This window comes from Anoplophora glabripennis, unplaced genomic scaffold (genome assembly GCF_000390285.2).
Source record: "Anoplophora glabripennis isolate ALB-LARVAE unplaced genomic scaffold, Agla_2.0 scaffold504, whole genome shotgun sequence".
Taxonomy (NCBI): Eukaryota; Metazoa; Arthropoda; class Insecta; order Coleoptera; family Cerambycidae; genus Anoplophora; species Anoplophora glabripennis.
Window position 1 is genome coordinate 288,302 of NW_019416583.1, and position 15,304 is coordinate 303,605.

The 15,304-nt window shown below is 31.4% G+C and overlaps 1 protein-coding gene across 1 annotated transcript in view; it reads left to right on the forward strand.

Moving 5' to 3' along the window:
- LOC108911827 (serine/threonine-protein kinase BRSK2) overlaps positions 1-15,304 on the forward strand; it is a 35,004-nt gene that overhangs the window by 4,396 nt on the left and 15,304 nt on the right. The window lies entirely within an intron of this gene.

Here is a 15,304-nt window from a genome sequence, read left to right on the forward strand (position 1 = left end):
TAGGCACCAATTTACTGGTTGCTTCAGCACATTTTAGCTCGATTTCTTTAATTTTTTACGAAAATTATCACAAAATACGCACGAGATGACAAAGTGTCAAATTTGTCATTTTTGTTTTTACATCACTAAGCTAAATCAAAAGCTATGCGATAAAACAAGAATCGAAACCACGCTAACACCTACATACAGGCAGGTTATGTAAAATAAAACACTGAAATTTCATTTTTAATACAACATAGTATGAAATAAAACGTTGTACGATACACGGCCGTGAAATGTCATTAAAGTACTCGTCTAGAAATTCCTGACTCGGCTCCTTCGTCGCCTCGTCCGTAAACATCTAGACTTGTACTTTAATATACTATTTCCCGACCTTGTAACGTAAATAACTATTCAGTAAATACAGAAAACGAATAATGGGAAAGAACAGAAAATTAAATTATTGTTATGGGAGGTAATGCACAATTATTGGATAAATTTCATTTTAATTTTCGAAAAAATTTGCATTTAAGAACAAGGAAGTCACTTTGAGCAGTTACTGTAATATTATTTTAATGTGATTACAAATATCAATTTAGGTTTATTTAAAATGTTAATGTTGACTTTCTTACATTATTAGTTGATACTGTTTATTTAAAATATTAGTGTTGATTTTTATTTTATAGATTGATCATACTAAGACTAAAAATGTGTACCTAGTTATTTTTTTAATGTGACGTTTTTTCATTATTATTCCCAGCTTTGAGTCTGCAGTTATAAATTATTTTTTACAAATCGGAATTTTTGCCTATATTTAATGTATAAAAAATGCCAATTTTACTCGAAATCCATAAACGATATCAAAATTTTGTAAGCGCAAAAAAATCTTCTAAAATAGTGTTCATTCTTAAAAATATAAATTCTGGCATCACTGGCGTACACACAAAAAAATTACGGGATGGCCAGTGGTGCACAGGCACTAGAAAGAGAACATCCTGTATATGTATTATCACCAAATTTTTTATTTACGTTCCGCTTATATAAAAAAATAAGTGTACCAAATTTGAATTTTTTAAGAAAACTAGTTTTCTTGGCAGAAATCTAACAGATACATATTTTCCTGGAGCATGTAACAATCATCATTATTGCTTATTTTTAAATATACATACTTTTACTAGTACTTTTTTTTCTATGTCATCAATAAAGCTATTAATTAATAGCGGACCCAATACCGAACCTTGAGGTACACCAGATAAAATCACAAATTTGCTTATTTAAGAGCACAAATCAGTGTTTGTGCTATTTTCCTAATGGAAAATACCTTCGTCTGATCTATACTACAAAAAAAAAAAATGGAGAACGTGCTCCCAAGTTTTATTTACCCACGTTATCGGGCATATCGGGGCGAATTACCATTTGGGGAATTTTAGCACTGCCCAGGGACTAATTTGAATCCAATATTAAACCAGCCCCATCCAAAACCCTACTCAGATTATACTGCGAAACCTGACCAGGTGCCAGATAGTCGTTTGGGCGTCGATATAGGAATTAGAATCGTTACCGCTGTCAGTTATGACGCTTTGACAAGACGGTTTAAGGGATTAGGACCTGCAACTTGTAGTTAATGAATTTAGTTGCGTTAGCAGTGCCGCGAATCAATTTTGACGTCCATAGCACGTGTTCAAAATGTTCCGGTAATGAGAGACCGAATTTGCCGAAACAAACGGCGGGAGGTATGGCCTGAAATGTTTCACGCCAGGGGCTTGATTTTTGAAAACAGGAGAATTAGTTCATTAGAGAAAATTACGTCATTTTCTCTTGACACGCAGATAATGTGATTTTTGAAATTTTCTTGTGGAATATTTTCTCTAGATATCAAGAGAAATAATTCCACAGAGTTTTGTCGGGGGAATTGGCGTTTTCTCCGAATAGTTTGAATCCAAATGTCATCTCATGCTCATGCGCGAAAAGTCACTTCATTCATCCGCTGTTCGAAGGTGCGTAATCATTTGAAATTTGAAATTTCTAATGGATCCAAATAATTTATTATTAATTCTAAATATAATGAATAATTTGCAAGCTGCAGAAATTGTAAACCATCCGAAACAACATTAATTAAACCATTTAAAGTTTCAGCAATATCTGACCACTGTTTTTGGGCCTTTTTGTGAGTGAAAGTAGAAGAAAACTTTCATTTTAAAAAGTTCGTTGTTTCTAAGCATATTAATTTCTTATTTGCGCTTTCGACGTGAACGAACGCTTCATCATAATTATAATAATATTAAATTTTTTGTGTTTTCAAATACACTTCTATTCAAATTGAAGTTATAATAAATTACTACGAATATCATGGAGATGTCTAGTCTCCCTGACGAATATAATGACATTTACAAAACAAACTTCAACAGATTACCAACCAGATGACCAAGTGAACATGTAATTGTAGTTCAAGAGACAGAGCTATATCACTTTACTCTCTCGCTCTTAATGTAAAACCTACGTAGATGGCGCGGTATGCCACATAGCGGGAATTTTGAAATATTCTTTAAATCCTATTACCAGTATACAAGATTTTCTGCAAAATTTTATATAAAGTATCAGGTTGGAAATATCTCAACCTACTTTATACAAAAATTTGCGTAAAATCTTGTGCAGTAACATGTAAGCATGTTTTTTTCTTTTTAAATTTTTTATTTAGACATGGTAAAAATAATACACTGAGTTATATTATTATCAATATATTTAACTTTTATATGTAGCTAAAAGATTATTTTTTTCAAAATGCTTATCACAATGTCGTATATGTGCAGATAATTTTTCCTGATATATCATACCAAGGGATTTTTGCCAGATTTTGGATCTAAAATATAATACAATAAATTATATATACTGACATATTAGACATACCTAAATAAGATATAAATATAATAAGTACTAACTACTCTTTTATATATTAGTGGAATATATTTTTATTATGATTTGAGAGTTTTACGCTGTAGTAAATAATTATCATATTTTATAATTTATAACAGATAGATATTTTTTTTTCAGTAGTAAAATTATCATATATTTTTCGATTACTGATGAGATTTTTTTTCGCATATTTATAGTAACAAGTTTACTTATATCATCAAGGAAAAATATACATATATGTATATTTGTCAAAATAAAAATTATGCATAATTCTCACTTCTCTGAGTTTCGTGGAAAACAGAATAATTTTTTCACATCTTCTTCGGAATATCCACAAATAATACAATATAATGTCATTGTCACAAGTGTCAAAAAAATTGGAAAACCAAAAGTTTCTCACGCAAAAAACACACTTAAACATTAAATTAACAGTCAATACAATAATGGGCACTGAAAAAATACTATACAACACAAATATCAACGCTATATATAAACTACTTACTTACGTACTTACCTGCAACCTATGCGTAGGTTATATAAAATGCGATCATCATAATGTTAATATTATTTTCATTGCTATTTAACTAATTTCTGTAAACCATAAAAGTTTTACTAAACGTATCTTGAATTTATCAACTTCTCGTTTTCTTATCTGGCCATCTGTCGAATTTTATAAAATTAAAAAAATTTAATCTCATAAATATTTTCCAGCTAGCGCCACCTACCAAATTGTATCAGAAACATTATTATTTCCCAAACCCATTTCAAATTTCTTCTATACCGAGAACGAGCTCTAGCTCCACCTACCTCTGTTTTACATTTAAAGCGACAAAGAGAGAAGTATTGCGTTTAATAAGGTTCAGAGAAACTCGGATCTCTGGTTGGTACTCTGTGCTTCCAAGTAAAACTGAAGACGTTTGGTGTTCCGGCAGGGCCGGAAGGTACTGGAGTCCCATACGACGGGAAGCTATCTAGCTAAAGTTGAGATTTCGGAAGATCCTTCTTAACGCTGGAATCCCATACGGGAGGCAATCCAGCTTAATCCAGATTCGTTCCGCACGGGCGAAAATGTCAGTAACTTCAACAAGGCTCGTATAGACGTGTGACATAAAGTGAGCACAAGAAATCAAAGAACAACGTAGTCATGATAAAACAAGTTAAAAGTGAAACAAAGAAGTTGCTATTGCAATATCTGGGCAGTCACGACAAAATATACATATTTTAACATGTAATAAATAATGAGCAATTTTTAATAATAATTGTAACAATTTTATCTTAGAGAAATATATGCCCCTGAGCGTAAAACAATGAAGGCTAAACATACACAGAATTATTATCATGAAACATCTATGTTTTTCAGACAACGTAATCAGGACAAAAACAAGTTAGCTGTGAAAAAAAGGAGTCATTATTGAAATGTCTGTACGCCCATGACAATATATATATTTTAACAAGAAATAAATAATGAGCAATCGTTAATAATAATTATAATAATTTTTAACTTAGAAGAATATATGTCCTTGGGCATAAAACAATGGAAACTAAACATACAAAAAATTATTGTCATGAAGCATCCATAACCATCACAATCATAAGCTTACATAGAACAATTAACAACAAAGTACTTAGAGAATATTACCTGCTAACTAATATCGGTTAAACACTTAATTTTACACTACTTTGTCACACTGCCCGCCGATAATCTTACTACCTATCTGCACACTGTTCTCCCTTCCACTGCCTATCTTCAACTCACTAGGCTTCCTTCCAGAATTTCCTACCTAAGTGCTTGTTTTTTTGTGATTCCTCCTACCGACCGTTAATATTACTTTTTCATTGTTGTGCAACATCCATGTAACAGGTGACGTCGAAGTTGATAAGATAAGTACGGTTTTGCACAGTGCATAGGAACTATTTTGTTTAGAATACCCCAAAATATATAAAAAAAACTTTTTCCGGAGCAAAACAAGTTATTTTTGCAATTTGTTTTAAAAAAATTAGTTTAAAAAAATTGTGACCAGGTTACCGGCCGGTAACATTTTCATCCTCATTCGGGGACATCTCACGGAGGTGATTATGCAAAAAAATCGAATCCACTAATTTTTTTATACGAAGCCGCCGATTTCGCCTTGTCTAGTGTGTTTATGCGTGACTCTGAAATATTGATTCAAAAAGCATTAGATAGTCTGTATTCTGCATGACATATGAGGCCCAATTCCCAAGTACACCGAGGGAACGATCTTGTAGGAAGCTTTTATTTTTTTAAATATTTACTGATAATATTTATTGTTATACATATTTTGAATTTAGATTAGATATATCAAAATTTTGTTGTCACAATGAGAAATATCACAAATCGATAATAGACCCTTTTAGTAGTGACGTCACATACTCCAAATAATAGGCATCCACGTAGTGCACATTGTCATGAAGAGTGTCTCAACATTTTTATTAAAATAAATGTGACAAAGTAATTCCAAGAACATGTGGAGAATTTGCTGTTTTTCCATAAATAACAGACAAATTAAAATAATCATTAGTATAATTTAAACCATCCCCAGGCATGTCCAATTTGACAACAGGTCTGATATGAGAAAAGTGTCCAAAAAATAGAAAATTGCAAATATCTCTAAAAGTAGTAACGGCAAAATACAGGGTATTCCATTTAAGTTAACAAAGTTATCGCTGTTGAAAGTTATCAAAATGTAACAGCAAAAGTGAAACATCACATTAGATGCATAGCATAGCTTTTTTTCGGGAAAAAATACTATTAGAAGTTTCTCTGCGGAATATTGTTGAGGAACGTGTTATAAAGAAAATATCAAAAAATCAGCTCGAGACTAGTTGAGAAACTTTGTTAAAACAATGGTCAAAATTATGGAAAAGTAGTTTTTCGACTGTCGTAAAAAAACTGTTATTCATAGAGAAAAAAAGGTTTATACAAAAAAGGTAGGTATTAAATAAATCTGTAAAATAAGACAAGTCCGATTAAATTCCGATAATTTGTTTATGCGCAAAAGCTCAAAAATGGTCGAAATTGTCCGCTTTTTTTCAATTGCTAATAATTAATGCAATTTTCATCGCAGACACTTGTAATTCAGTATTTTTAAGCTTTTTGCACCCTTAATAAGTGGTAAAAATTTCATCCCAAAAACTTCATTAGCTTGGCGTTGGCGGAATTTGTTATCTAAGAACATGCTATTTTCAATTCATTTTTCCCAAGCTTACAGGCGTTGTATGTAGGGTTTCGATCATTAGTTGTTTTTGTACCTAAATAGTTGTATTGACATATGCATTTACTGATAATTTAATTTTTCAAATTTAATTTGTTTAAAACTTACTTTGAAAAGATGTTAATATTTATTACATCGTTAAACGCGCATGCTAAGCCTCGCCTTCCCCACTCGTTCGCTAGACCAAGTAATAGAACGCATCGCCGCTATCTTCTTTTTCGAAATTAAATAGTTGAATTCACATTAATGTTAATGTTAAGACATGAAAATATAGCTCTTAATGTATACTCTCCCCAAATTTCGGCTCTTAATATTAATAATTAAGGTCACAGCGATTAAATAAATAAAAAAAAATTATCTCAGCTCCAATCAACTTACAACAACGGTTTTTTTTTAAATTTGAAGAAAACTAAAGTAAAGAGGTTACTATTTTATTTTATAATAATTACCTATCTTAACAATTTAATAAATATTAACATATTTTCAATCAATTTTAAACAAATTAAATTTAAAAAACTAAATTCTCAGTAAATGCCTATGTTAATACAACTATTTAGGTACAAAAACAACTAATGATCAAAACGGGCTGAAATTTTTACCACTTATTAAGGGTGTAAAAATCCTCAAAAATCCTGAATTACAAGTCTATAATGACTGGGCGTTTTAATTTGTTGGTACACCATAATTTAGGTTACACTACCTTTGCCCATTACAGGTACCTACCAAAAACCCACCTGATATCACACTCCTGAAAAGTGTTACTGTTACTAGCATCTCCGCGGATCCTTGCATCTGTGAAATTTTTTTTTTAAATATTAATATTTCAAATTCTATAAGGTATAGGGAATATTTAATAAAGTGACCCTCAAATTTCACGTAGAATGCGAAAATGCAATAATACATACACCTTTTTGAAATAACGCGAGCTTTGAATGCCAGTACAATAATATTGGACGGGAACAAATTCAGAGAAGGTAAAGAAACAAGGTAAAAAAAAATAGTTTCTACAACGGAATTTAACGAAATAAACTATTGAAAAGTGTTTCTAAAGGTCAAAGAAAGCCTCTGTATAAATATGACCACCACTCAAAGTTACACCTTGTTTATTTCTAGTCATTATTAATGACATTGTCCGGAATCTGAATTTGAGACCCTTCTTTCTGCAGATAATCTCAAATTGTATCTGTCTGTGTCAGATATTAATGATTGTGTCAAACTTCAGTCTAACCTGGACAAAATTTCTGATTGGTGCTCTAAAAATAAATTACCTCTGAACTTCTCGAAGTGCAATTTTATGTTTTCACGAGGAAAGCAAATCCCACTACTTTTAATTACGACACTGACAGTATAGTAAGCCCATTAGGAAATGCAATACTTTTAAAGGCCCCATATTCTTTAAATAGTGTATTCCGCAAAGACAAATAATTTCAAACATTTAATAACTGAATAATCTAAAGCTTATCAAATAACAGGAATGTTATGTCATGCCACCTGAGTATTTTCAAAGACGCCGCAGTAAAACGAATAAACAGGTGCAAAAAACGATCAAACCATCAAGGTTTTAGGTACTGAAATCTACGAAAATACTAACTTTTTTATATATAACTCCACATGTAAATATTCTTATAACATTTACTTGCTTAGTCCTACATATAAAATTGTTTACTTTTATTTATAAGTACGTGAAAATAATTCTTAAAATGTGGGGTTAGAATAACAGCAAACGCATGTTTTACAAACGCTTTTTTTTAGTTATTATTTTATTTGAGTAAATTTAAATGGTAACAATGAATAAACAAAACATCAAGGATTTTATTTTTGTGCTTACTTTTGTTCTACACGTGTTACTTTTAAAGATTTCAGTACCTAAAAACGCCAGAAATTTCACTATTTCTCGGCCAGGAATATTGCCATCGGTATAACCTTTGACAGTAAGCTTAGTTTTGTCGAACACAATATACAACGTGAGGCATATAAAAATCTCGGCTTTGTTCTAAGAAACTCAAGACAGTTTTCTGAAACTTGTACATACTGCTTCCTTGTTGTTTAACGCATTCGTTTTATCGAAACTGGAATATGGATTACTGGTATGATAGGTGGGGCACCTATGAAATCCATGTTAAAAAGTTAGGGGACATTCAGCGTAAATATGTTAAATACCTATGGTCCAAAATTGGCAATATACAGGGTGTTTCATTTCCGGTGTGCCAAACGAATATAGATGAGAGAGAAAGTAATTTTGAGCAAAAAACTTCATATCGACATGTGTCCGAAAACGCCACCCTGTGGCGCTGCGCTCCCTTAAAGAAGGCCATTAAGACACAATTTTATTACGATATCTCGAAAATACTTCGAAATAAATTGATAAAATTTTATACAAAGCTACCATTTATTACGAGGAATTACTTTATCTAAACCAAATTGACACGTTGTTTTCAGGGGCGTCCCTACGGGGGGCAAACCAAGGTTCAAAATCCGTAACTTTTTTTATTTGTCAAAATCGTAATTCTTTTTTCGAAAATCGAAATCCTTGACCATATCTTCTTAAAAAAGATATACTTGTTTCATGTAGGGAAAATAGGATTCTAGGTTCTTTATATTTTTTAATTTTCAATAGAAGTATAACAAGTTAAAATCGGCTTTTTCTGGAAAACAGTTGCAGGTGTCGCAATGAAAAGGAAATCACTAGGAAGGACTCAGAGGTCTAATTGAGTGGCCTCCCAGATCGCCAGATCTAATGCCCTTAGACTTTTTTCTCTAAAGACATTTAATCGAAAATTTATGCAACACGACCGACCTCACTTGAGGCGCTTCGTCAGCGAATTGTTGAAGAATGTCGTCTAAATGTTCATTCGGAAGTGGAGCAAAGATTTTATTATTGTATGGAAGCGGAGGGAAACCAATTTGAGTATTTAATAAAGTAACATTCTTTCATTCATTGATATTTTGTCTTATTCTTTAAGTGATTGTCATAATCAAACCAAAATTTAAAAAGTTGTATGTAGTCGTGAGCAGATTTCCAAAACCTTGTGCCATTTAAACTTCAATTGTATTTTACACCCCTGCCTGAGGGGTAGCTTCCAATACACCAAAACTTACGCCTTCACGTGTTCCCCTTGAAAAGAAAATAGACGTATCTCAGATTTTTATTGTTTTTTTTTAATTCCCATAATTGCCAGGTGCAAAGATTTAATTGGAACACCCTGAATGTATGTGTTTTCTCTTATTCGGTTTCTTAGTTTATAATATTATCTGCAATTCATTTGTTTCATACTTGCGTATACGTTTTTGTCTTTATTTGTATTCATGTTATATTTAAATGTTATTTTTTATTTTTCTTTTACTAAATCTTAAATGTTGTTCCCACTCATTAATTGGTTTAGGCTGTTGAGTCGTATAAATAAATAAATAAATAAATAAATAAATAAATAAATAAATAAATAAATAAATAAATAAATAAATAAATAAATAAATAAATAAATAAATAAACAAATACATGAAAAATTAGTGTATTTCTATTTTCATTAATCTAAAATGCCTCATGAGTTTTTAAATGCAGATATTATTTTTGTTTGGGGGTGTTTGTAATGAAAGAGCTGCTGTTAGTTAATATCAATAAAGATTTCCTGAACGTCGTGTTCCTACTCATACAATGTTTGGATTTAACAGTTCGACAACAAAAATGTGTAGGGACATGTAGGTTGCATTAGTGTATTTTTTTTATTTTGCTTCACATTTTTTTTCTTATTGTACATACTTTGTTTCGTAAATTCGAAAACTTATAAAAATATTTAAAAATATACATGAAATTTTTATTCGATTTTTTTCACTTGTAATAACTAAAATTATTAAATAGTGCCCTAGAAATTAGATAAAATTACAGTATTAATGCAATTTAAATCAAGAACTAATTGCAGTCAAATTAAACTGTGTTTGATTTTAATAGTTATTAAATATATTATTTTGTACTGTTTTGCTTTGCAAAGCTTTAGTCAAAATAATAAAAAATCATCAAAAATCTACATTTAAAATTCTTAATTACATTTAAAATATCGCATCTGGGTGAATTTTTTGATACGAACACTTCTAATTAATTTTTTTATAACCGGTTCTGGAATTTCTCAATGTTTGACAATGCCAGCCAACAGTGTATAGTTTCAGAAAATATTAGAGATTTTGAATAAATTTTTCAAATATTGTACCGGAAATAAATTTTTTGCTTAAATCTACAAATTGTCCCGTATATAAAGAAGAGGGTAGACATTGTTTAATGGTTATTTGATACTCCCCTTAATGAACTTTACGTGTGATAGAAGTAAAATTGCTTGCGATTCACCCTGTTCACGTTTCATTGTGATGTGATAAGGAACAATGCTAGGTTATTGTGGCGGGTACAGCCACAGAAGATGAAACAATTATCTTCTGTGGTACAGCAGTCCTCAATTCGTCGTGCCAGCGAGTGTATCAGACTTCATGGAGCCCATGTAGAATCCTCTTATGAAGTTTTTCAATAATTTCGTTAAGGTGTCTTCTGGGCACCTAAGGGACACCACTGAGTTTGTTTTTAATTTTGTATTTTTCGGTTTAAACATTAAACTTTCCTGTTGTTAGAATAGCTTTCGTATCGCACTTTGTTGTCGAGAAAAAAAAATAGAAATCATGGCTCTTTTTATTAAAATAAAACATGAATTTTGCAAATCTGACCTCGGATTCGTAATCAGTGACCTCAAAAACTCCCGTATACCAAGTTTGGTGTAAACCGGTTGATTTTCAAAAATTCAGTCACCAAATCGGTTTTTTGACCGCCATGTTGGATCCGCCATTTTGGATTTTTTCATCCAACCGCACCAGCTGTTAAGAGGTGTCCCTCAATTTGAGCTAAAAAATGACCCGATTGGTTGCGAATTTTTTTTTCACAACCTTTTTTGCCGTACACTCAGGTTTTCTCCAGCTTCCGCCCGCCATATTGGGTCCGCCATTGTGGATTTTTGAAAAGTACCACTCTGCGTTTGAAAGGCTGTTACTAGACGAACATTTTGAGCCCTTACACGTCTCGATCGTTCCACGCAATTTTTGTCCAGGTCGGTGATCTGCTTGACGTGAAACATCCCATATGCCATATACATTATCTAATCTAAAGCCCACCCTGTACAACTTATTTTTGCTCGGCATTTTCCAATTTTCTCGATACCCCCGTGCATTAAAACACACGCAACCCCGTCACGCGGGGCCATATTCAAATCGTATGACCCGCGAAAGAGACCTACTGCATAAATAAGGTGCATTCCCGTCGTTTTCTAATTGTGACGTAGTGGATGAAAAGAATATTTAATGGCGACGAGGGGAGACAGCTTTGGAATGGACATGCCGCTATATTACACCCCCGCGTGAACCCTACGGCACAATTAGGGGAACATTATTATAAATAAACAAGGGGCGAAGTGAATATAGACTGCGGAGACATTAGAGGATGACATAGAGCTCGGCTACGGGGATGGTGGGTGAGCGAGATGACGGCCTTGCACTGGATTTAAAAAAAACGTGTCGAGAATAATGTGGTCTGTGAACAAGCATTTGTTGTAGGTACAGGGTGATTCACTATATTTTGACCCCCCCTTAAACTCTTTGTTTTAAGAGTTATAAAAAAATGTGAAATACAAAAGTTGCACGATTTTTTATGAAATTTTCGAATATGATAGTAGAAAAAGAAATGAAGTTCAAACAAAATGGCCGCGGTGTTAATTTAAATGGAACACCCTGTATATTTTTACACATTTGGATAGAACGTTCCCTGTCGAGCACAGTCATATATGGTATGTTGGGTCCATCTCTAACAATAAGTGAGATAATATTAAAAAACGAAAAGAACGTTTTTTATTAAGAAAATAAAATATTTTGTAATTGTTGGCGTTTTTCGGCATTTCTGCCTTTTTTCCAATTACATAAGGATTTAGATTTATTTGCAATATATTTTGACATATCGAACATTGATATAGTCCAAAATGGGTATAAGTACATATTTTAACTAAATCGCACTAATTAGTCTGTGAGGGGCTTATTTACTCATGGACAATGTTATATGGTAGGCCGTGACAGTGACAGGTAATATTATGACAACATTGTTATTGTTTGACAATTTGTATTATTATTTATTTAAAATGGGTTACACAGAAGTAGAAAATTTAAATATTATAGGAATTAAGATAGAGTAGTTAAGATATTATCCATAGTTTATTTTAATTCCTAATAACATTTCAATTTTGTACTTCTGTGTAACCCATTTTAATTAAATACTAATACAAACTGTCAAACAATAACAATGTTATCATGACATTACTACCTGTCACTGTTACGACCTACCATATAAGATTGTCCATGAGTAATTGGCCTCACACGGTCTAATTAGTGAGATTTACTTAAAATACCTATACGCATTTTGGACTATATCAATGTCCGATATGTCAAAATATATTACAACTAAATCTAAATCCTTACGTAATTGGAAAAAAGGCAGAAATGCCTGAAAGAGGTCTAACAATTACAAGATGTCTTATTTTCTTAATAAAAAAACATCATTTAGTTTTTTAATATTATCTCGCCTATTATTAGAGATGGACCCAACAAACCCTATACAACTATGCTCGACAAGGAACGTTCTATCCAAATATGTAAAAATATACAGGGTGTTCCATTTAAATTAACAAAGTTAACATCCGCGGCCATTTTATTTGAATTTCATTTGTTTTTCTACTATCATTTTCAAAAACTTCATAAAAAATCGTGCAACTTTTGTATTTCACATTTTTTTATAACTCTTAAAACAAAAAAGTTAAAGGGGAGTCAAAATATAGTGATTCACCCACATAAAATGGTCTTCTCTCATGTTTGGTTTGGGCACTCCGATTTTGGGAATAAATAATTAATTTTTTTAATATACGAGCTCTGTTCAGAAAATAAGCAAAGATTGTTTAAGCTTTATAATTTTATATACAGAGTGTTCTGAAAGTCCGTCAGGAAATTCCGAGGTGAATCTAGGGATTGAAATAGTAATAGCAGTATGTATTGGAATTTTTTTGGAATTGTTAATTGTTTGCAAGTTACAGCTTGTCAAAGTTCATTTTTTTTCATTTACTTATTGAATAACTTTATCTCGGACTCAAAATTTGTTTTGTTCATAACATTTTTCTCATGCTAGACATCACAGAGACTTAAACATTATTGAAAAGAGAAACAATATCAGAAAAAATTATATACTCTTTTTTCAAGCCGATAAATGTAATCGTTTAGCAGGAAATCGCTATTAAAGTTTTATTAAACATCAAATTTTTGCCATGCTTCTAATAAATGTCATTAGTAATTATGGTGTTCTGAATTGTAACAAAAATTGTCTAAAGCAAGTATAAGTTTGGTTTTTCACTATAATATTTTTTTTTCGGCTCTGTAATAGCATTGCGGAAAAATAAGATCAGATATCAACAATCCAAGAACACGTGGTTAGAGAGGAAGTTATGCGCAACGCAATGCTGCCAACCGCATATCACTAATTGTCTCCATTAGCGCGTAACCGATAACTTAATAAAGCATGTGTTATAATTTTTTAATTGCATTACAATATGAAAATACAGACCTATATTTTTTATATTTTCATTTTGCCCCCATTTGTCATAACAAAATGAAATAAGCGTTGTAACGTTATTAAACGAAAATTTCAGCGTCAGATCGAGCGCTAAACGTAATTTTTGAATATTTTAGTCAATTGCAGTGGCAACTAAATACTTTTTTATAAATAGGTTTTATAGAGATAAAGAATTATGACCTTGAGCAAGTCAACCATATTAAAAACCAGTAGATATGTTGATATGAGTGTAGCAGAATTTTTAAATTTCAAAGAGAAATTGTTTCTTTACACCTTTACATGCAAAATAGATTAAGTGAAGGTGCAAAGAAAGTATTTCTCTAACCGCCATTTTATACAAAAAAGGAATTAATTAACTGAAAATATTATTAATAAGCTTATTACACAGTCCAATTTTTTATTGGAATTCCTCAGTCAATTTAATTAATAAATAATTCCGTGATAACCAATTTAAATCATATTTAATGATTTTTATCATAAACACAGTTAGCATTATATCTTTATATCAAAATGTGATAGAATTCACCAAAAAATTGTTGAAAAATTGGAGGTCAGTCCTATTCCTACAATTTCATCATGAATTTATCGTCGTCAATAAATTGAGGGCAATTTTGTGTATTACACATAGGTAATTAATTCAAGGTCAAATTTAATAATTTCTAAATTTATTTGTCTGTGTAAAAAGGTCACACGAAATTTGAAAATCCCGTCGTGCACAATATAGATCCACAGAACTGGTAAAAATCTACTCCTTTTTAATATGGCTGACTTGTTTGAGGTTAAAATTCTGTACCCCTTAAATATATATTTATAAAAAAGTATATGACCTTACTGGCTATATATTATGCTATTAGTGCAACTAAACTCAGCTGCCTCCGACAAATGACTAATTAACATATAATTATGAAAACAAATTTTAATTTTTGATTCTGCAACCGGACTTATGATTAAAATCATTAAATTAAATAAATACAACACGCTTAGTGCAATGGTTAAAATTTAAAATAGTGTTATTTTGTTAAAGTTCATAGATGGTTATTCTAGGACCTTTAAATTGGGCTAAATTTCAATGCCAGGCAGTAGCTATGATTGCAGTCTTATAGAGTGTTTGAGGATTTTTAGCGTGTGCGTGCCAATCTTTTCGTTCACTTCGTGCAAAATGCAAAAAGGTTTTGGGTGGATTGTGAATTAAGTATCTGAAATGTGAATTCCCTGCTACTTTTTTTTATCCACGGGCACATGCAAAATAACCGTTTTTTGGGTAGTTACCTGCACATTGGCAATCCTGGTGACAACATACGCTTGTCAGAATCACCGGTTTCGCATTTTTACGAGCAATTTCTTCATTATTCATCCACAAAACTGTCAGACATAAATAAGATTAATAGCTAGAATTGCTAGAAACTGTTATAATAAAATAATATCTATTTGCAAATTAAAAATAACGCATAAAGTTATTGAAATTCCATATGTTAATAGTTTTCTTGTTTTATATATTTAATAAACAAACGTTCACTATATTGTTTAAACTGTTTATTAACAT